Genomic DNA, 25,763 nt, shown 5'->3' on the forward strand with positions numbered 1-25,763 from the left:
TCCATATACCCAGCAGTGACCTGTGTCACATCTTCCACATCATGGTTTAGTGTGTGTACACCTCAGTGATGTGGGTCACATTCCACAGTATATATGTATTGTATCTGAACACAGTCATGGCTATGAACCCTGTCTGTAACTCACACTGTATATCACTAGAGACACCTCATGATTCCCTGTAATGGCCATGCACATCAGCTAAATGTGCAGTATATCTGTAAAGCAGACAGACAACACTGCATTGGTACACCATTGCCCCTCTGTATATTTGACAGGACACCATTGTGTTAAACATGTATGCATGTCATTGAACATGTCAGCAGATCACATGTCATACTACATGTGATTATCAAGGTCATATGCCACACATCAGGCAGGTGTACTGTTAAACTGTGCTGGTCCACATGGTGCAACACAGGGATGTATGCTAACTACTACTATATTTGTGTAATTTGCATGCCGTCTGCTATGACACATGCATGCTGTTGTGTGCAACCCAGGGATGTATGATAACTACCACTATTATTGTCTGCACTACATGCCGTCTGCCATATCACATGCATGTTGCATGCCTTCTGTCCTATCACATGCGTGTGTGTCTGTGTGTGTGCCTATTGTATAGATTGTAATGTACAGTTCTTATCTGCCCTCACAGGTGATGTAGGTGCATTGCCCTCCTGCAGTACATCTGATGTTTGTGTCCCCACTGACTCTAGCAGTGATGATGAACATATGATTGAGACACAGTCAGAGTTGTCAGGGGCTGAAACTGTGCCACTGGTTGCCATTCAATCTATATCACCCTCATCCCTGCACACAGATCCAATACCTGCACATCCCCATCACCAGTGGCCATAGAGGAAGGACAGTGGGTGCGTGGTAGCTTGGAACATGAAAGTGTGGGGGCTATGGAAGGTGTGCCTGCACATCATGGTGTCAGCCAAATGACTGGTGGTGCCTTACACAGGCACGTGGCCAGTGCTGCTCATAGAAAGACCTCTAGCCAACATGCTGCTGCACAACAGAGCACAGCAGTTGGTGTCACCAGATGCATGTTTCAGGCTGTAATGGTGGTGCAGGCATATGCTGAATGGTGCAACAGAGAAGATCAGAGGCTACAGAGGGCTGCTGTCCATTCTTTAAGCAACAACATCCAGGCAATGACAAATGCTCAACAGCAAATTGCTGATGCTTTGGATAGATGGTTGGGTGACATGGCTGGAGTCCTTGACTGTGGAATGACAATCCGCGAGCATGAGCTGTCTGTGTTTGAAAATCTGGTAGGAGTGAGGCATTGGGCACATGGACGTAGGCCTACTACATCACCTGTGTCAAGTCTATGTGTACGAGCTACCTCACATGCCCACTCCCATAGTGGCGGTAGCGGCAGCAGTGCATCTGGTGCTGTGCTGTCCACACCATGACACAGCAGGCCATGTGCATGTGGGCCGGGACAGTACCAACAGGGACATGGTTCCAGTGGACAAGTGACATCAGGCAGTACCCAATCTGCACCTCTGTCTGGTAGTGCCCGTGCAACCCCTGGCAGGCACAGGTCACATGTCCATGGCTGGACACCGTGAACTGTAAAACCTCACCTGTACAGTCTGCAGCTGTCAATAATACCCCTGTGTAGGCCAGACAAATGGGAGAACTGTGTGCATACATACACGCACAGACTGTGGTAAATCTTTCTGTACATTCAGCATATCACCATATACAGTTGGCAATGTTGAGGCTGCATTGCAACTGCATGATGTACTAGGATACACGCCACCTGCATACATCAGCAACTGCACATGTATGTTATCTGAATGCACAACACTACATGTACAGGTATGTAGGTCCTACAATCCTGACATTTGGTCATGTTTGTAGGCATTGCAATTGGTGGATATGTGTAATGACATACATGACACATGGACTGTTGTATGATATGATGGGTAACCAGTACAGAGGGGATGTTACCTCTGTCAACATTGATATCACACCTTATGTACTGTTAGCATTCAGCAGCCATGGACCTACATTCCATGTGCATGTGTGTAATGGCTGTAGCCACCTGTTTGCACAAAGGACAACAACAGCTATGCTATTTACAGGTATGTTGTGTGTGTGGCATGTACATACCCAGGGCAGGTACACGTATGTCATATCCATACATGAGGGTGTGTACTGGTGTACAGAAGCAGTTACCTGCTGATGGTGGAAAGTACCGAGGGCCCCTGGTATGTGTACAGCTGACCTGGTCACAGACAGTGGTATCATTGCATTGCATAACACACGATGCAACTGTGTCAGTACATGTGTACTCTCTACAGTTGATGTAGAGCTTAGTACAGTACACAGGTCAAGGGTCACATGGTGCTGTACTTTTCTATGTCATACAACATGTATGGTTGCGTGTTGGTGGCCCAAGGGCATGGTGGTGTCTGAAGTTTACATCTTAGAATGCAACATGTGACACTGTGTCCTGCACATGGCTCATCTGTGATGCCTTTCATGGATGGACCGGTCAGTACATGTGAGTGGCCTTTATGTATGTGGGTACATGACCTGGAGCAGTCCGTACCTGTGTTATGGCCCACATGTCTGGTTCTGAGGTATATGGTGGTAGTGCTAGGTTCTGAGGTATATGGTGGTAGTGCTATTGTGCACCACAGAGCCTTCAACCAGGTGTTCCTCACTACACAGATGTCAGTACTCCCCATTGTTGGATCTACAGTGACCAGCTGTGAATATGGATGCTACACATCTAGCACTGGTTAGCATAAGAAAACAATGCAGTTGTCCTTTAGGTGTATGGGAGTTAACCTGTGTTTAGGACATTTGCTTTAGAATGGCACTGTGTCGGCAGATGTGACTTGAGTAATATCCACACTCTCTTGTATCATGGATGCATGTGATATGTGACAAAGGCCTACCTACTGTTAGCCATGACATCCCAGAATGACAGCTGATGTGTAAAAGACTGGTGTCAAATATATGTAGAGCAGCATTCCTGCTAACAATGACAACTACTATCACCAGAGCCCATTACAATGTGTTCTTTACGTCTACCTGTAATAGCATGGCCACTGTGGCCCTCCGTGATTAGCATCAGAGTGCATCCCAGTCAGCCCTGTGCTACTAGGAGTATCAGCATGCCCAGTATATCCTTGTGTAGATGGACACATAGTAGTGCATTCTGACCAGCCCTGTGATACTAAGTGTGTGAGCATGCCGCCTGTGCTGCTAAGTGTATGAGCATGCCCATTATATCCTTGTGTAGATGGACACATAGTGCATTCCGAACAGCCCTGTGCTACTAAATATGTGAGCATGCCCAGTGACACCTTGTGTCAGTTATGTGCCTCTGTGTATGGGCATGGCCATTGTAACCCTGTATAGTGATAGTAGTTATTCATTCCACAGATGGGTATACTCCAGGTCAGGATGAATTCCTACTTTAAAAACACAGGTTCACAGGTATGTACATCTTAACTGCCAGCATCCCTGTTGATGTCCGCATTCCCAGACGGTCATAATAACAACTTTGACATGTGTAGTCTGTGTGCCGCGATTCGTAAGTATGTAGTATTGTAATAGTAATCTGTAAATAGGCAGGTGTTCCGTACCCGCCACTGGTGCGTGTGTGTGTGTGTGTGTGTGTGTGTGTGTGTGTGTGTGGACTCTAAATTGCTTTTACACTGCCCACACTCCATACATTTCTTATACCCACCGTTAGCAAGGCCGATAATGTCACCAATCTACAAATACACCTCTGGGAGTGCTGTGTCCCAGTAATCTCGGTAGGGTGTTCTGTAACTGCATAATGCTGTAGTGTAATAAAATAGTTAGGTTGGTGTTCTAGTCCCACACTTGCAGTGTGTGTGTGTGTGTGTGTGTGTGTGTGTGTGTGTGTGTGTGTGTGTGTGTGTGTGTGTGTGTGTGTGTCCATTTGCCTGAGGACTGCGTAATGCTTTTATACTGCTCATACTCCATACATTTCTTATACCCATCGTTAGCAAGGCTAATGATGTCACCCATCTACAAATACACTTCTGGGAGTCCTGTGTCCCAGTAATCTCAGTAGCGTGTTCTGTAACTGTGTAATGCTGTAGTGTAGCAAAGTAGTTAGGTCGGTGTTCTAATCCCAGACATGCCAACTGTGTGTGTGTGTGTGTGTGTGTGTGTGTGTGTGTGTGTCCATTTGCCTGAGGACTGCGTAATGCTTTTATACTGCTCATACTCCATACATTTCTTATACCCATCGTTAGCAAGGCTAATGATGTCACCCATCTACAAATACACTTCTGGGAGTCCTGTGTCCCAGTAATCTCAGTAGCGTGTTCTGTAACTGTGTAATGCTGTAGTGTAGCAAAGTAGTTAGGTCGGTGTTCTAATCCCAGACATGCCAACTGTGTGTGTGTGTGTGTGTGTGTGTGTGTGTGTGTGTGTGTGTGTGTGTGTGTGTGTGTGTGTGTGTGTGTGTGTGTGTGTGTGTGTGTGTGTGTGTCTGGCTGCGTGAGACAAGTACAGTGCTTTGTAGTATTTACCGTAGCGCATGCCCTAAATGCGTGTTGCTGCAGTGTGATATGGTAGGGGTTATACAGGACATGGCAAGTGTGTGTTTGTCTGTTAGAGCCTGTGTAGAGGTGGCCATGATTGTCTTACCACTGGACATGTTTGGGAGCGGAGTTTGTAGTTTTCCTATACAGTATCCGTCTTATGACACATTGCTCACCTCACGAGGAGTACAGCTGTCAGTCAGCCACGGCACTGTGTTGGCAAGCCATACCCATGCATCTGGCAAAAGGGCTGGTGAACTAAGTATGCAGCCCTACTAGTACCCGGTATATGTTCCGCACCCATGTGCCATGCACATACAACCTTGCCTAGGATATCCTACTATGTTGCTAGTAGCAAGCACATTGAGGACAGATAGTAGGCATGGTGTGACTGCAGTGGCCTGCAGAGGACATGGCACCCTGTAAATTGGTACAATAGGGACATGTATGCAGACATTGTGCCTACACTATGTTCCACACTGAATGGCTGCAACATATGTGGTGCCATCATATGTGATCCACTAAGGCCAGACAATGCTGTACACATGTGCCCTGTATGGACCCATGCCATTGACTCCACAGAATACCTGTATCATTCTCTCGATGCAGGTGCAGGGCTGACCTGCTCACTATAAGCTGGTTTCGCCACACTAGGCCAGTATTGTCATATCGGGGTATAACAGACTGTGTACACTACATATGTTTTCCAAACCAGGTACACCTGTACATGTCACTGTACAGTATTGTGGGACATGCACATCGCACACAATGTCCATGTGAAGGACTATCAAACACAGACATGGCATGCATTGCAAAGCTATGGCCCTACACATTGGCAACCAAGATGTCAGGCCAGAAAATGCAGTACCCATCTGTGTGGGACATTGCAGACAATACACCCCTGCACTGCACACCATTGTCGGGTGATGCAATGGCAAGGATTACCCCTCTCCCAGCCTTGTACAGCCATCTTGCACAGCCAAACACTACACACCCATGGAGCAAAGCATACCTGCATGACAGTACTGCCACCCTGTGTCTGCATGTGGGTTGTGATGCTCCCAACCACAGTCACTCCCAGTATAAACCTTGTTGGCATACCAACAGTTGTCAAGCACTTTTACATGCCCTAGTCCATAGAACCTGCATATATCCCCTGTGATGCATGTGGTCATGTGCATTACTGCGATGTGGCATACTATGTAGTTACATTGTGTATTTGCCACCCTGGCAAAGGTATCAATGTGTGTCCATTAGAGTCTGGTCAAGGTGACAATGGCATTCGTTCACGTGGACTGACATGTGTGCCACACCTAATGTATGTCTACTATATCTGTTGCAGATGGCACTCACTCACCTACAGACATGCTCTTACAGCACAGCAACATGTCGCCTTTGTGGCACATGTAGTAACGTCATGCACATGTAATAGTAATGAGTAGTCAGGGGTCTGCCCCTGTACTATTCAGCGTGTGGCAGATGATGCTTATGGTTAAGTCTCCAAGCCCTTCCCTGATGTACATTGCCTGTCCCGCACACACACTCTCTGGTGGATGTGAAGGTGTACACCTGCACAGCAGCAGCATGTGTATTGTAACAGATGGAAATGGTCAGGTGATGGCCTCTGCATCTATTGCAGTCCTCCTCTAGCTGTTTGCATGTGGTACAGCTGTGATGGTGCTCCCACAGCCATCCCCATGATAAACACAGTACACTATCTAGGGAAACATGTTATTACCTGGCCAAGACAGTCGCTGTGAGTGGTACCTGGATGTGGTGTTCTGACACGGCATCGCAGATGATATCTGGATGTACCTCAATCATTTTCCACAGTGGGAAATAGCCTAATGACAGGAGGGTGATGTGCCACACAACTACAGCATGTAAGTGTAGCTATGCTGCATTGAGACTACTGCCTGCTTAACATGTGTGTGGTAATGGCTATTCTGCATGTTATAATACAGACATGACAGTGCTCTGTTCATGAGGGAACCCCATCTGTAGGGCCATCTGTGAAATGGTCAGTGTGTGCAACCATTTGTTTCCCGTGTTACACACTGATCACACTTCTGTTCACAGCAGAAGCATGGTGTGAGGATTGCAGACAGTACATCATGATAGTGATGTGTTACTGCCATCGCATCCCTGACTGGACATGTGTCACATGAGACAGTGGCATGACTGACACTGTGTGTGATTCCCAGTGACAAGCCAGTGATGGGCAACTGTTCATAGCTGCTGTCACGCATCTACTACACATTGTACAGTTGACATGTGGTATATATGCATGTGTTGTGCTCCCTCTGCAAATGTATACCATCTGTTGTGTTGGGTTGCTGGTGATATCTATGCATACTGTCACAGGTAATCCTGTATGCTGTTGTCTATCACTAAGCCATATGTGGGTTTAAAATGCAACACCATAGGCTGAATGGATTGGTAGGTCCCGGCAGATCCTCCTGTCCCACTTCAGCTGACCATGGCACCAGGCACTAGCACATCTGGGGCCCAGCCATTAACATCAACCTCTGTTGGCTCTGCACCACCTTCTGGTGGTACCACCACTGAGGATGGAGCATGTCACCCTTGGAAGTAGGACCAGACAGGTACATATCTGCTATCGTGCGGTCCCAGACGTGTTGCGTTGGTGGCTCACTAAGGGGTTACAAAGCCAGATATGCCAGTTCAAGGGTGGAGTGTCACATTTACAGGGTGATGCTGCCCCTCCTGGACAGCCCCCAGCACTGCCTCCTTTGCAGCTGTGTAGGTGCAGTGGCAGTTGCCCATGACTGGGGACCTCCATCCCACTGTTCCCATGGGCTTTTGAATGCTGAAGACCCATCCCCATCCAGGGTGTATCCCCCCCACATGTGTCATATACCAACCCTGTATGCTGTCATTTCTGTGCTCCTACCTATCCTCCATGGCCATACCTACATTCCTTCCCCAACATCTGACCCCCACCTATGGACACATAAGGCCATTCAGCTCCTAGGACACCATCTGGCCTATACATAGCTGTCCATTACACACACGTGCTCACTGTACACATGAAACCCTTGTAATATGCATCATAAAATACTACTGTTATCCTCATCACTGTCCCTCAGGTGCACAATCCTGGTATAGACATCACTCCTGCATGGTCCAGGTACACATGAGGAGGACAACCACATTGTACACAAAACACTACCGGTCCCTCTATCGTTACCCCATTTACCTTTATCATGATGATGATGTTGCACACAGCACATTGCAGTAGTATTGCTCACACATAATGATTGGACAGGTACTGTTACATTAATGTACATTACATGCACAGAGTGATGTATACGGCCAATGTACAACTATTTGCATGTATGACTGACACATGTCTGTCTAAGGGAGTCTTGTGATCATATAGTGCAACACCACTACATAATACAGGCATCACTGGTCCTTCCTGTTTCATTCGTTTGTAATGCTTTGTTGCCACATGGTATGTCCTTGATACATCTCTATATATGTATGTACCTATATGCTGGACATAAACACTCACATGTACATCTACATAATGGAATACATTCCTATACTGTTGAATGACTGCGCTGTATGATATCCTCTGGTTACAGCCTTTTATTCTCGATTAGCCTCTACATTGCTTAACCAATGCAATACTCGCATACTGGTAGCTAAACACGCTTACACCCGCTCGATACCACACTTGCTAATGCACCGGCATTGGTGCTTGCATCTGTCACTCACACCCCTGTGTGTGAACGAAGGCCAAAATATTACCTTGTGATGCCTATTACATCAGACTACATGACTACAGTATCGGGATTGCCGCCCATTAGGCGACGGCATCGCGTTCGACTGTACGGAATCAGCAGCCTGTCCAGTGACACAATCATATTTGTGTGTACCTCATACAATGTGCTCCCACCTTGTGATGTCTGTTACATCGGAATACATGAATACAGTATCGGGAATGGCTGCCAATTAGGCGAAGGCATGGAGTTCAACTGTACAGAATCAGCAGCCTGTCTGGTGAATCATTCATATTTGTGTGTTCCTCTTACAATCTGCTCCCACCTTGTGATGTCTATCACATTGGACTACATGACTACAGTCATAGCCGGCCTTAGGCGTAGGCCAACTAAGTGGCCGCCTAGGGTGCCGCTTTAGTGGGGGCACTTTACAAGTATTTATTTGGTGTAGGTAAACCAGGATGGGGGCACTGGATGGTGTGGTGGGGGGTACCAATGTGCCCCCTGCCTAGGGCACCAGTTGACCTAAGGCCACTCCTGACTACAGTATCGGGAATGGCTGCCCATTAGGCTATGGCATGGCATTCAACTGTACAGAATCAGCGGCCTGTCCGGTGAATCATTCGTATTTGTGTGCTCCTTTTACAATCTGCTCCCACCTTGTAATGCCTATCACATTGGACTACATGACTACAGTATTGGGAATGGCTGCCCATTAGGCGATGGCATGGCGTTTGACTGTATGGAATCAGTGGCCTGTCCAGTGAATTAAACATATTTGTGTAGTCCACATACACTCTGCTCCTGTCTGGCTGATACAGGGGATCCGAGACCCTGCATTACAAACAAGTAGTTAGGATGTCGTAGCCACATCCGTCGGACTGGTCATGCTACCGCATACCTATTATAGGTTTGCCACCTTCTCAATTGGCCAAGGTAGGACTTTAGGGTTACCACCTCTCCCACTTTGTAAGGGACACTGCAAAAATAATCAAGACATAGCACATGCCCAGATTACAGGACATTATTACATTCTACATTTCATTAATAATTGCATACAACAGTTATTTTATATATTACACTTCTATATGTTATGTGAAGTAGCATAAGCAATTCAAATGCAACTAGATTAAGCTTTTATTTGTGCACATAAGTGTAATCCTGTACTATGCACGGCTGTAGGTATGTTTAGTCCTGGAATGTCTGACATTTCTACAGAACATGTCCCACTCTGGCCATTTGGAAAGGTGGCAAACCTATAGGACCTGTATGTAGAGACGTCAGACTTTGCAGGGCAACACACCCAGAGCCAGTAGAAAGGGGAAAACTTCACTGTTTTGCCTAAATAAAAGGTTACTCTTGTAGCATTATAGTTGCTTATACTGTTACCTATAACATTTAGGTGTTTCAGAGGAACATAATTGTTTTATGCTACTACTACAGACAATATAGGTAATCTTTGCCCTAAATCAAAGGATATTTGCCTTAATTACTGTTATTATGCAGGACACAACTGCCCAAAGGGGAGTGTCCCTCACAAAGGTGGACAGGTGGTAACCCCAAACCTATTATTCTATCAACTTTCTAAGGTAGTCGGCAGAACATGCACTTTCTCTCACTGTCAGACCTCTCATACGAATGAGGAAGAATGAACACTGAATCAGGAACACTGCATAACGACTTTAGGGATACATTCAGAAGGTTGGTGGTATTAACCTGACACATTGACAGACACAGAGCACATATGTGCTCATACACATTGTCTGAGGTACATGCTGTTTATGACTCTTACATGTTGCCATTATTCATTATGTGTATTCCGCCACCTTTCTTCCTAATATCACTAGTACTAGGAGGGTTTATTTGTGACTGTGTTAGATTCTGATTCATAATCATGGACGTCCCTGGTAATCACGGACAGTTAAATGATATGGTCTCTATGTGTTCCCCCAATGGTTTACGGACAGTCCAGTAGATGTGCTCTTAAGGATTGGAAGGTATGGGCGTCTGCTATACCCACATCGGAATATTACTTACACCCATGGGGCAGTCCTAATACGTGTCTGCCAGCCAACACTCCATGCCTAGCCCCATAATCGCATACCCATAGTTCCCCCACCTGCCACTACTCTACAGCACTCATCCTTACTGTGGGTGCAGGTGAACGCAGGTGGGATATAAACACACCCCTACACAATGCCCACTCTCCCCATGTCAGGACACATGTCATACGTTGTGTCAACCCATGTGTTACCAGGCTTGCACAACCTACCTAGGTATATACATGTGTATAATTACTGTAACATATCTATATATATATATATATATATATATATTTGCCCAAGACCAAATGACTGAAAGTTCATTTGCCCGACACTTCATTTGCCCGACACTTCATTTGACCGACAAGTATTATTAGCAAGAAAATGGAATATGCCCCCTTCCCCACTGTAGTGCAACCCTGGAGTTAGAATATATAGGTAGGGGGGCATGGGGGGCACAGCCCCCCACAATGGGGGGTGTGGGGGGTGAAGCCCCCCCACTTACTTTTCTTTTACTAACCAATATTACATCAAAAGTTAACAATATCATACGAAATAAAGTGGGGGGCTTCGCCCCCACACCCCCCTACCTATATATTCTAACTCCAGGGTCGCACTACAGTGGGGAAGAGGGCATATTCAATTTTCTTGCTAATAATACTTGTCAGTCAAATGAAGTGTCGTGCAAATGAAGTGCCGGGCAAATGAACTTTCAGTCAAATGGGGTCGGGAAAATGAGTGTCGGGCAGAAGTAGACCCATATATATATATATATATATATATATATATATATATATATATATATATATATATACGTGTATGTATATATTACATCTGTACATACAAACACATTTCCTATGCTGGGAGCTGCATACACCCGCACAGGCGCTCTCGCCTATGCTTACTGTGCATTACATATGTTTACTGCCGCATATTTGTGCTTATTTGTGCTTTATACATTATAATACCACTTTGATTGAAAGGATCTGGTTAATAGTCCCATGCGATACACACATTCACCTTTACATGTTTAAATGTCAGCTTTATAGCAGAACAACATTTATTCCACAAGGAAAATGATATGTGCTATTATCGACCTTGAACCGTGAATGCCTTTTCGTTAGGAGGATGCTCTAATCACTACACTATTGGTGTTCTGCCTCATTTATATGTATACCCATGGTGCCTAGATACCCGAACACAGGCCACATCACTTCATTTACACAGCCGGCATCCATTTTCCTGTTGGGAAAAATGCACTACTACACATGCGCCATTCCCTATTCCCTACTGCTCTGGACTTGTGCCGCATGTTGACTCACTTCGAGGACATCCAGACCTCCAAAGCCTATAGTCCTGGAACATACGTGTGTTTGTTTGTCAGGGTGTTCATGTGGTCTTCCGGGTTTAGGCTTGTCCAACTCGGGACTGGGACTGCCCTGTACCTAGTTGAAAGTCAAACTTAGCAAGGGGAGATTGTTCGTTCCATTTTTAGCATCCTACCTGTGGTTGGGGATGCAGAGGTGTGCTCACCTATGGCCATCCTGATAAATAACAGCACTAACTATTACGGAGCTTTCCTGTATTGTGACCATGTTCATTCTTCATATCTACATATATTTATATATATATATATATATATATATATATATATATATATATATATATATATATATATATATATATATATATATATATATATATATGTGTGTGTGTGTGTGTGTGTGTGTGTGTGTGTGTGTGTTTGTGTGTCTGTGTATATCAGTCTGTACATACACATGCAAATACACCTACATGCAGATTTACATTTCCCATACCGTTGAATCACCGCCACTTACTGTTGAGCATACATGCTTGCATACCCGGTTATGTCTCGGGTTGCCATCATTTCATATGGCCAAAGCGGGGCATTTTCGGGACACACATCAGATTTTACAGGCCGATACATACCCATGGTCAGTATAAAGGTTAGAACTTTACTTATTTGCCTAAATGAAAGCTTATTCTTGTAGCAGTTTAGTTGCTTAATCTGTTTCTGGTAACTTTAAGTACTTTACATAAATAACTGTTTTATGCAACTGTTACATGAAATATGGGACATATTTCCTACAATCACAGGACATTTGCTATTGTATTATATTTGGTGTGGACACAACTGCCCAAAAAGGGACTGTCCCTCGCAAGGTGGAGCAGGTGGTAACCTTACTTGCGTCTGCTGTAAAGCGCCTGAAGCACCCTATATCCGACTACCACTATGCAAATGTGTAAGGAATATATTCCCGATAATGCACGTGGAGAGACATGCATCACAATCAGATGTTTAATCCTGGGTCGTAGGTTCTGCAGGATTGGCTGGAGGCTGAGCAGTCTTGTGGACAACTACTGCTCATACAATGTGTGTCCAGATGTATACAGGACTGGACATCATGTCGTGACACCAAGTCTAATGTTTAGAACAGATACGTATCACATGAGGGCTATCCAAAAATCATGGGGACCGATGACCTTCTTTGCTTTACAGCTGTAAGGTAGGGTTATACATGCAAGGGATACATAGTTTACAATCCTGAGACTGCCTAGGGTGAGACTGCCTACTAGATATGGGTAGGGGTCACTATGTGCAGATATGGCCATGCCTATCTAGCAGCCTGAGTATGGCTGGTTTTGGTGGACGTTAAGGAAGGGGGCAATGGTGTGCTGTGAAGGGGATGATGGGTATTCAATTATGTATCCAGGTGTGTTGGGGTTGGAAGGCTCAGTTCAGGCCAGACCATTATGTGGGTATGTGCTGGTAACGTGTCTGTACTTGTGTATTGCACATTTTAATGTTCACATGTTTGTGGGATTGTATTGTGGATGTGTATATTTGTTCTTTGGTTAGCTTCCTGATTCACCCCCGCTCCTTCGTAGACCTGCAGTTCACCTACTGTGCATCCAACCCAGTCTCCCCTTGGTGAATTATTACATTTCCCGCCACCCCCCACCCCCATATTCCACAGACAGCATTCATCCCTTCTCTAGTTGATGGCCCATGGCACAGTCAACAGAACACATTGTGTACACTACATATCTCTGGGACCAATATGGTTGTGAGTTCTACACTAGCATTTCAGATCATCCACATGCTGTACTTCACGCACATAGGTACACACAAATACTTATCTTTCATGACATGGTAGGTAGACCCGGGCAATACCCGTTCATCTATGCGTCGTCCTGACCAGGATGACTTGGACTGCAAATGGGCAGATATTGGGTGAATGTTCTGACCATTGGTAGAGTTGCAACCTTTTCATGTGATCTGGATAGGACATTTTCGTGGCATACATCTGAGTTTACAGACCAACACATACCCATGGTCATTACAAAGGATAGTACTTTAATTTTATGCCTACATATAAGCTTTTATTGTTGTTGCAGTGTAGTTGCTTATTCTGTTTCATTTACTTGCTTATTCTGTTTCTTGTAACATATAGATTTTTTTTATACGGACATACGTATTGTATGGGACTATTACATAACATATGGGACATAATTATGTCCTATTATCGCAGGACATTTCACAATTATTATGGTTTTGGTATGGACACACCTGCCTAGAGGGGGACTGTCCCTCACAGTGTAGGACAGGTGGTAACCCAAACCATTGGGCTAGGCTTGGCAATTGGCTGCATGCTAACATGATGCGTTTCACTTCCACTTGTATAACTAGTGACACCACAATGGAAAACAGGCACGGGTTTTTAAATATCATTTGTTCGAGGGACGGGGACTCAATATTCAGCTATGTGCCTTTGTGTTTACTTCTTATTGTGGTGTTCGCAATGATGTCTTGTATGCTTTGCATACATTTCAGTATCCACGGACACTGACAGGAGTGATTACTATTAGAGGCAGGCTGTACTAGTCGGCATTTTAGGTTGCACGTATGCAGCCGACATGTTCACGCCTCCGTGCAGCGCTTTGGCACGCCCCCCTACACTCATACACATTTCCTATGCACGTGGCCATTACGGCAGCATGCCTTCATTAATATGCATGTGGTGCTGCTGCGCCATCTCTACGCCGCACAGTCGGCGCAAGGCTAACGCCATCCTTGCACTGATCTTCATCAATCCTGGGGAATATCCTGAATGTATTTTTGATGATAAATATGTTTTTGTGCAAGAATCACTTAGTGTTATTTTTTTTTATAGATTTTCAGAATCCAAAAGGGCATTAGTAATTTTAAACAAAGGACTCCAATAATAATTGCAGGGCTATGACCTAAGGTAGGAGACTGTTTGATAAGGAACATGGTGAGTATTGCAGAGATATTTATAGAGTATTGTCCAGGAAGCAGTAGTATCTTTTTTCAATAGATCAGGCAGATGTTTGATGCTCTGTTACTGGCTGATGAAGTTTGGGAGGTGATCCAAGCTTAATCCATATATAAGACTAAGGGCTGGTGGGATTCTGGTAGAAATGTAATGTTAAAATGCAAAGTACAACAGTATCTAGTGAAACTGTTGGTGATGGTATTGCATCTAAGCAGATACATCCATTTTGGAAATGAGCAGTAGTAGCAGTGATTTTATCAGAGAGAATGATCTGAGTTTGCTTTCCTCTTATTGTACTATATTGTGATTATAAGTTATATATGTTCATTATTGAAACCTATTTGACTAGGTATGTAATACAATTGATTGCAATTGATTATCCAGTGTATTTTTTATAACAGAGATAAATATTTGATTATTCTCTTACTAGAGATTCAAATCAGAGTATAGGTAAGGGGGCTCCACCACAGACCCTGGGAAATATAGACTTCCCATCCTCACCAACATCATTTGTAAGGTGATGGAATGAGTCATCATGGATCTCTAAAACAGGGAACAATGGAAATACATTCCGTGAATGTAAATCAAGGCTTTGTAATAGGTAGATCATGACAATTAAATCTAGTTGACTTCTTTAAAAGAGTTGCAGAAACACTGGATATGTGTAACTCCATGCACACATCTTAACTTAATAGCTAAGGCCTTTTTCTATACATCACTTTGGCATCACTGACAAACTGGTCAAACTCAGTACCAATCTCAATGTAACCGTTTGCATTTCCAAATGGCTTATAGAAAAAGGCCACTCAATTAGAGGTGGTAGCACACTATTCCATAAAAGCCTCATCACCATTTGTTTATCCAAGGACTCTGTTCTGGAACCACTTCAATTTGACATTTATATCTCAGATGTCAAACTGGTATTAGAAGTCTTTGGTTGAACAAGTCCACAGATGTTTGGAAGCTTGTAACCATCATCGACTCTTCTGTAGACAAAGTTTCTTTATTCACAAATGATATCAGAGCTACTTGTAAAAAACAAAATCACACTAGTTATTTTAGGAGCTCAGTTAAATTATCTTGGAGGTATAGATTTGCAGACATTCTCTTCTTAAACAGAAACTGTATTATTCATTTGTATAACTGTTTATTATGCATAGAGTTCCAGTCTCATAGAAAACACTTTCATAGAAATCCATTCTGTAAGCTCCTGTTTCTAATGTGCAGAACTTCAAAATAAGCCAAGCTCCCTTTTCTGTAACGTTTTTCTAATCCTCCATCAGATGCAGCATAAGGAGTCTTCCAGAAAGCCAGTGTAAATATTCTGCAGCAGGATTAGTGTGAGCATTCTGTCTAATGTCTCTTAAATGTTCAAAGATATGAAGAAGTATCTTTTATGTAGTGTCATCCTACATAATACTTTAGGATGTGAAATGTGACAAAGTAATAAATATGCAAAAGCAGTAGAATTTCAGCCATGCTCTGTTATTAAAAAGTTTCTGTACTTCGGATATGCCTCCCTGTGTTGGACTGTGATGCAACTGATTAAACCATTCCCACTAGATGGGTTACTCCATTTAAATTATATACAAATTATTCAGTTTGAAATTAAGTGATCTAATAAAGTAATGGCATTAAACAACAGATAAAATAACAGCTTTAACTGACTACATTCAATGAATGTTATAGAATCAATGTAGCGCAGTGTCAATGATGAACGGGTAATACCCTATTAGCGATCATGATAAAATATCATGCTTCACTGTGTTAGGATACAAAACATCATGAAATAAACAATCCCCAGGATTCATGTAGCTCAGCGCAAGGACGGCGTTAGCCTTGCACCAACCGTGCGGCATAGAGATGACGCAGCAGCACCACATGCATATTAATGAAAGCATGCTGCCATAATGGCCACATGCATAGAAAATGTGTACTAGTGCAGGGAGCGTGTCCAAGCACTGCACGGAGGTGTGAACATGTCGGCTACATATGCACAACCTAAAATGCTGTCTAGTACAGCCTGCCTCTAATACTAATCACTCCTGTCAGTGTCCATGGATACTGAAATGTATGCAAAGCATACAAGACAGTTTTGCAAATACCAAAATAAAAAGTAAACACAAAGGCATGTAGCTGAATATTGAGTCCCTGTCCCTCGAACAAATGATATTTAAAACCCCGTGCTTGTATTCCATTCTAGTGTCGATAGTATACCAAGTGGAAGTGAAATGCATCATGTTAGCGCACCGCCAATTGCTAAGCCTAGCCCAATGGTTAGGGTTACCACCTGTCCTATATTATGAGGGACAGTCCCCCTCTAGGCAGGTGTGTCCATACCAAAACCATTATAAATGTCAAATGTCCTGCGATTGTAGGACATAATTATGTCCCAATTTTATGTAATAGTCCCATACAATACTTATTTCCGTATATAAAATACCTAAATGTTACAAGAAACAGAATAAGCAAGTAAACGAAATAGAATAAGCAACTACACCGCTACAACAAAAAAAAGCTTATATTTAGGCATAAAACTAAAGTACTGTCCTTTGTATTGACCATGGGTATGTGTTGGCCTGTAAACTCTGATGTGTGTCCCAAAAATGTCCCATCCTGGTCATATGAAAAGGTGGCAATCCTACCAATGGTCAGAACATTCGCCCAATATCTGCCCATTCGCGGTCCAAGTCGTACTTGTCAGGACGGCTCATAGATGAACGGGTATTACCTGGGTCTACCTACCATGTCATGAAAGATAAGTATTTGCATGTACCTATGTGCATGAAGTACAGCATGTGGATGATCAGAAATGCTAGGGTAGTCCTCACAACCATATTGGTACCAGAGATATGTAGTGCACACAATGTGTTTTGTTGATTGTGCCATGGGCCATCAGCTAGAGAAGGGATGGATGATGTCTGTGGAATATGGGGGGGTGATGGGTAATGTAATAATTCACCAAGGGGAGACTGGGTTGGATGCACAATAGGTGAACTGGAGGTCTACGAGGGAGCAGTGGGTGAATCAGGAAGATAACCAAAGAACAAATATTCACATCTGCAATACAATCCCACAAACATATGAAAATTAAAAAGTGCAATACACATGTACAGAAACATTACCGGCACATACCCACATAATGGTCTTGCCTGAACTGAGCCATCCAATCCCAACACACCTGGATACATAATTGAATACCTATCATCCCCTTCACAGCACACCACCCCCCCTTCCTGAATGTCCACCAACACCACCCATACTCAGGTTACTAGATAGGCGCAGCCATATCTGCACATAGTGACCCCTACCCATATCTAGTAGGCAGTCTCACCCTAGGCAGTCTCAGGATTGCAAACTATGTATCCCTTGCATGTATAACTCTATGTATCCCTTGCATGTATAACTCTAACTTATCTCCGTAAAGCCAAAGAAGGTCATCAGTCCCCACAATTTTTGGATATCCCTCATGGGATAAGTATCTGTTCTAAACATTAGACTTGGTGTCACAACACGATGTCTAGTCCTGTATACATCTGGACACAAGTTGTATGAGCAGTAGTTGTCCACAAGACTGCTCAGCCTCCAGCCGGTCCTGCAGAACCTATTAACCGTGATTAAACACCTGACCATGATGTACGTCTCCCCACGTGCATTATCAGGAAAATATACCTTACACATTTGCATAGTAACAGTCGGATATAGGGTGATTAAGGCGCTTTAAAGCAGACGTAAGTAACGTTGCCACCTGTCCCACTTTGCAAGGGACAGTTCCTTTTTGGGCAGTTGTGTCCTGACCAAATATAATACAATGGCAAATGTGCTGTGATTGTAGGAAATACTTATGTCCCATATTTCATGTAACAGTTGCATAAAACAGTTATTTCTGTATGTAAAATACTTAAATGTTACAAGAAACAGAATAAGCAACTAAACTGCTACAAGAATAAGCTTTCATTTAGGCAAATAAGTAAATTTCCAACCTTTGTACTGACCATGGGTATGTGTCGGCCTGTAAAATTTGATGTGTGTCCCGAAAATGCCCCACTTTGGCCATTTGAAAAGGTGGCAACCATAGACGTCAGCGGGTATGCAAGCGTGTATGTGCAACGGTAAGTGGCGGTGATTCAACAGTATGGGAAATGTAAATAAGCATTAAGGTGTATTTGCATGTGTATGTACAGACCTATATATATAGATATATATATATATATATATATATATATATATATATATATATATTTATATATATAGATATATATATATAGATATATATATATATATCATTATATATATATATATATATATATATATATACACACACACACACACACACACACACACACACACACACACACACACACACACACACACACACATATACATATATAGATACACACACACACACACACACACACACACACACACACACACACACACACACACAGACATATATATATATTATGCATAGAGTTCCAGTCTCATAGAAAACTCTTTCATAGAAATCCATTCTGTAAGCTCCTGTTTCTAATGTGCAGAACTTCAAAATAAGCCAAGCTCCCTTTTCTGTAATGTTTTTCTAATCCTCCATCAGATGCAGCATAAGGAGTCTTCCAGAAAGCCAGTGTAAATATTCTGCAGCAGGATTAGTGTGAGCATTCTGTCTAATGTCTCTTAAATGTTCAAAGATATGAAGAAGTATCTTTTATGTAGTGTCATCCTACATAATACTTTAGGATGTGAAATGTGACAAAGTAATAAATATGCAAAAGCAGTAGAATTTCAGCCATGCTCTGTTATTAAAAAGTTTCTGTACTTCGGATATGCCTCCCTGTGTTGGACTGTGATGCAACTGATTAAACCATTCCCACTAGATGGGTTACTCCATTTAAATTATATACAAATTATTCAGTTTGAAATTAAGTGATCTAATAAAGTAATGGCATTAAACAACAGATAAAATAACAGCTTTAACTGACTACATTCAATGAATGTTCTAGAATCAATGTAGCGCAGTGTCAATGATGAACGGGTAATACCCTATTAGCATTCATGATAAAATATCATGCTTCACTGTGTTAGGATACAAAACATCATGAAATAAACAATCCCCGGGATTCATGTAGCTCAGCGCAAGGACGGCGTTAGCCTTGCACCGACCGTGCGGCATAGAGATGACGCAGCAGCACCACATGCATATTAATGAAAGCACGCTGCCATAATGGCCACATGCATAGAAAATGTGTACTAGTGCAGGGAGCGTGTCCAAGCACTGCACGGAGGTGTGAACATGTCGGCTACATATGCACAACCTTAAATGCTGTCTAGTACAGCCTTCCTCTAATACTAATCACTCCTGTCAGTGTCCATGGATACTGAAATGTATGCAAAGCATACAAGACAGTTTTGCAAATACCAAAATAAAAAGTAAACACAAAGGCATGTAGCTGAATTTTGAGTCCCTGTCCCTTGAACAAATGATATTTAAAACCCCGTGCTTGTATTCCATTCTAGTGTCGATAGTATACCAAGTGGAAGTGAAATGCATCATGTTAGCGCACCGCCAATTGCTAAGCCTACCCAATGGTTAGGGTTACCACCTGTCCTACATTATGAGGGACAGTCCCCCTCTAGGCAGGTGTGTCCATACCAAAACCATTATAAATGTCAAATGTCCTGCGATTGTAGGACATAATTATGTCCCAATTTTATGTAATAGTCCCATACAATACTTATTTCCATATATAAAATACCTAAATGTTACAAGAAACAGAATAAGCAAGTAAACGAAATAGAATAAGCAACTACACCGCTACAACAAAAAAAAGCTTATATTTAGGCATAAAACTAAAGTACTGTCCTTTGTATTGACCGTGGGTATGTGTTGGCCTGTAAACTCTGATGTGTGTCCCAAAAATGTCCCATCCTGGTCATATGAAAAGGTGGCAATCCTACCAATGGTCAGAACATTCGCCCAATATCTGCCCATTCGCGGTCCAAGTCGTACTTGTCAGGACGGCTCATAGATAAACGGGTATTACCAGGGTCTACCTACCATGTCATGAATGATAAGTATTTGCATGTACCTATGTGCATGAAGTACAGCATGTGGATGATCAGAAATGCTAGGGTAGTCCTCACAACCATATTGGTACCAGAGATATGTAGTGTACGCAATGTGTTTTGTTGATTGTGCCATGGGCCATCAGCTAGAGAAGGGATGGATGATGTCTGTGGAATATGGGGGGGTGATGGGTAATGTAATAATTCACCAAGGGGAGACTGGGTTGGATGCACAATAGGTGAACTGGAGGTCTACGAGGGAGCAGTGGGTGAATCAGGAAGATAACCAAAGAACAAATATTCACATCTGCAATACAATCCCTCCCACAAACATATGAACATTAAAAAGTGCAATACACATGTACAGAAACATTACCGGCACATACCCACATAATGGTCTGGCCTGAACTGAGCCATCCGATCCCAACACACCTGGATACATAATTGAATACCTATCATCCCCTTCACAGCACACCACCCCCCCTTCCTGAATGTCCACCAACACCACCCATACTCAGGTTACTAGATAGGCGCAGCCATATCTGCACATAGTGACCCCTACCCATATCTAGTAGGCAGTCTCACCCTAGGCAGTCTCAGGATTGCAAACTATGTATCCCTTGCATGTATAACTCTATGTATCCCTTGCATGTATAACTCTACCTTATCTCCGTAAAGCCAAAGAAGGTCATCAGTCCCCACAATTTTTGGATATCCCTCATGGGATAAGTATCTGTTCTAAACATTAGACTTGGTGTCACAACACGATGTCTAGTCCTGTATACATCTGGACACAAGTTGTATGAGCAGTAGTTGTCCACAAGACTGCTCAGCCTCCAGCCGGTCCTGCAGAACCTATTACCCGTGATTAAACACCTGACCATGATGCACGTCTCCCCACGTGCATTATCGGGAAAATATACCTTACACATTTGCATAGTAACAGTCGGATATAGGGTGATTAAGGCGCTTTAAAGCAGACGTAAGTAATGTTGCCACCTGTCCCACTTTGCAAGGGACAGTTCCTTTTTGGGCACTTGTGTCCTGACCAAATATAATACAATGGCAAATGTGCTGTGATTGTAGGAAATACTTATGTCCCATATTTCATGTAACAGTTGCATAAAACAGTTATTTCTGTATGTAAAATACTTAAATGTTACAAGAAACAGAATTAGCAACTAAACTGCTAAAAGAATAAGCTTTCATTTAGGCAAATAAGTAAATTTCCAACCTTTGTACTGACCATGGGTATGTGTCGGCCTGTAAAATCTGATGTGTGTCCCGAAAATGCCCCACTTTGGCCATTTGAAAAGGTGGCAACCATAGATGTCAGCGGGTATGCAAGCGTGTATGTGCAACGGTAAGTGGCGGTGATTCAACAGTATGGGAAATGTAAATAAGCATTTAGGTGTATTTGCATGTGTATGTACAGACCTATATATATATATATATATATATATATATATATATATATATATATATATATAGATATATATATATAGATATATATATATATATATATATATATATATATATATCATTTTATATATATATATATATATATATATATATATATATATACACACACACACACACACACACACACACACACACACACACATATACATATATAGATACACACACACACACACACACACACACACACACACACAGACATATATATATATATATATATATATATATATATATATATATATATATATATATATATATATATATATATATGTAGATATGAATAATGAACATGGTCACAATATAGCAGTTATAACGAATTTAAAAAGAATCAGCAGAGGAAATCTCTGTAATATTTAGTGCTGTTATATAGCATGATGGCCATAGGTGAGCACACAGCTGCATCCCAAACCACAGGTAGGATGCTAAAAGTGGAACGAACAATCTTCCCATGCTAAGTCTGACTTTCAGCTAGGTACAGGGCAGTCCCGGTCCCCAGTTGGACAAGCCTAAACCCAGATGACCATATGAACACCCTGACAATCAAACACATGTATGTGCCAGGACTATAGGCTTTGGAGGTCTGAATATCCTCGGAGTGAGTCAACATGCGGCACGGGTCCAAAGTAGTAGGGAATAGGAAATGGCGTATGTGTAGTAGTGCAGTTCCCCCAATAATAAAATGGATGCCTGCTGTTTAAGTGAAGTGATGAGGCGTGTGTTCGGGTAACTATGAACCATGGGTGTACATATAAATGAAGCAGAACACTAATAGTGTAGTGGTTAGAGCATCCGCCTAATGAAAAGGCATTCACAGTTCAAGTTTGACAATAGAACATATCATTTTCCATGTGGAATGAATGTTTCTCTGCTGTAAAGCCGACATTTAAACATGTAAAGCTGAACGTGTGTATCGGAAGGGACTATTAACCAGATCCTTTCAATCAAAGTGCTACTGTCATAATGAATAAGGCACAAGTAAGCGGCAGTAAACATGTGTAACGCACAGTAAACATAGGCGAGTGCACCTGCGCGGGTGTAAGCAGCTCCCACCATAGAAAATGTATGTTTGTATGAACAGATATAATATATATACACACACACACATATATATATATATATATATATATATATATATATATATATATATATATATATATATATATATATATATATACATACACACACACACACACATACACATATATATGTGTGTATAGATATATATCTACATACATGAAATATATATATATATATATATATATATATATATATATATATATATAATATACATATATATATATATATATATATATATATATACACACACACACACACACACACACATACACATATATATGTGTGTATAGATAGATATATATATATATATATATATATATATATAAAGAATGGAAGTTGCAACAATAAAGCATACATAAGGGATGTGAAGGGAATCAAGGGCTATGTTGGTATTATATAGTGCTTTCAGCGTATGTCATAAAAAGCTGCCCAGGAGTGAGTTGAGCACTGCTACTCACACCACAGGCAGGGTTTTACCACTTGGAGTAACATCGTTGAATTGGTAAGTCTACTTTACACACAGACTGAATGTAGTCCCATGCTGGGACCTCCAAAAATTGGAAAGCGTAAATGGACGGATTCCATAATCCCAAGAAACGCATGTATGTGCAAATATACATGGCAGGGGACCCTGTGAATACACAAGGCAGGACAAAATGTGTGTAGGGCCCTAAAAGCTCTGGAGAGGGCAATGTGTAAAGGTGTGTCATGGCTACGATAACATGTGGATAATAGATGTTACACGTGTAAATTCAACAAGGGAGGGGTGGAGGAACTATGGGTATACAATTATGGATCCAGGCATGCCAGGGTTGGATGTGCTGGTTCTAATGGACTGCCCCGTGGAGGTCAGCTAGGTAGTAATAGGTATATATGCATACTCACATGCAGACAACAATATGTTGAAGTACAAATTCTGTAACACATGCATTCCATTTGTTGACATAAATAATATGAATGTGCCATACAAACATCGACAGTAGATGGAATAATAGGCTGTGCAGAAGAGGGACATGTTGAATCACACTATCACATTCCAATTGCCATCGGTAATCTGTACATGAACATATAGTGACATCTGTCCGTTGTATAACGTGCTGCATACCAATTACAAGATAACTGGAGTGAAGTGTTGGTGTTATAATGAATAAGGCACTAGTATGCTGGTGAAGCATATATAAACACCATTACGCATGTGTAAGTGCGTATGAGCGGGGAATATATTGACACACAGATGTACATATATATAATCATACATATATATATATATATATATATATATATATATATATATATATATATATGTGTGTATAGACAGCAAGATATGATTATACATGTATGAATACATATGCAGTTATATCTGTATATATTAATGTAAATATATATATATATATATATATATATATATATATATATATATATATATATATATATATATATATTACAGTAAATATACACATGTGTATACCTAGGTTATGTTACAGCAGTTACGGGTAACATATGTTCAGACCGGGCATATGTTGGTGGGAGGTCCAGTCAACAAACGTCTACCTCCCACCCCACCCCCAGCTAGGCCGGGGAGACATACAGACATGCAATAAAGGTAAATACAACACTGCTTCCCAGACCACCGGCAGGAAACTACCAGTGGGAGAGATCTACAAGGTCTACACTTTAAACATGGACAACGACATCCCTTGTGGGACACCAAAAATTCTGGTCTTCCAGGCAATGCAAGTAAAGACTACTGTGACCAGGATTTAGCTGTACACGGAACAGTAGGTTGTGCAAACCTGATAACACATGGGTTGACACAATGTACGACATGTGTCCTGACACGGGGAGAGTGGGCAGTGTGTAGGGGTGTTTGCATATCCCGCCTGCACCCACCTGTGCCCACAGTAAGGATGAGTGCTGTAGAGTAGTGGCAGGTAGGGGAACTATGGGTATGTGATTATGGGCCTAGGCATGCAGGTGTTGGCTGGCATACACGTATTTGGACTGCCCCTTGGGTGTAAGTAATAGTCCGATGTGGGTATAGCAGATGCCCATATCTCCCAAACCTTAAGAGAACATCTACTGGATGGTCCATAAACCATTGGAGGAACACATAGGGACCATTTCATTGAACTGTCCCCGATTACCAGGAATGTCTGTGATTACAAATCAGAATCTAACACAGTCCCAACTAAACCCTCCTAGAACTAGTGATATTAGGAGGAAAGGTGGCAGAATACAAGTAATGAATAATGACAACATGTAAGAGTCATAAACAGCATGTACCTCAGACAATGTGTATGAATACATATGTGTTCTGGGTCCGTCAATGTGTCAGGTTAATAACACCAACCCTCTAAATGTGTCCCTGAGGTCATTATGCAGTCTCCCTGATTCAGTGTTCATTCTTCCCCATTTGTATGAGAGGTCTGATAGTAGAGAAAGCGTATGTTCCGCCGACTACCTTAGTAAGTTGATAGAATCCAA

The sequence above is a fragment of the Protopterus annectens genome, chromosome 12.part0 (assembly GCF_019279795.1).
Source record: "Protopterus annectens isolate FY-2018-M chromosome 12.part0, PAN1.0, whole genome shotgun sequence".
In the NCBI taxonomy this organism is placed as follows: domain Eukaryota; kingdom Metazoa; phylum Chordata; order Ceratodontiformes; family Protopteridae; genus Protopterus; species Protopterus annectens.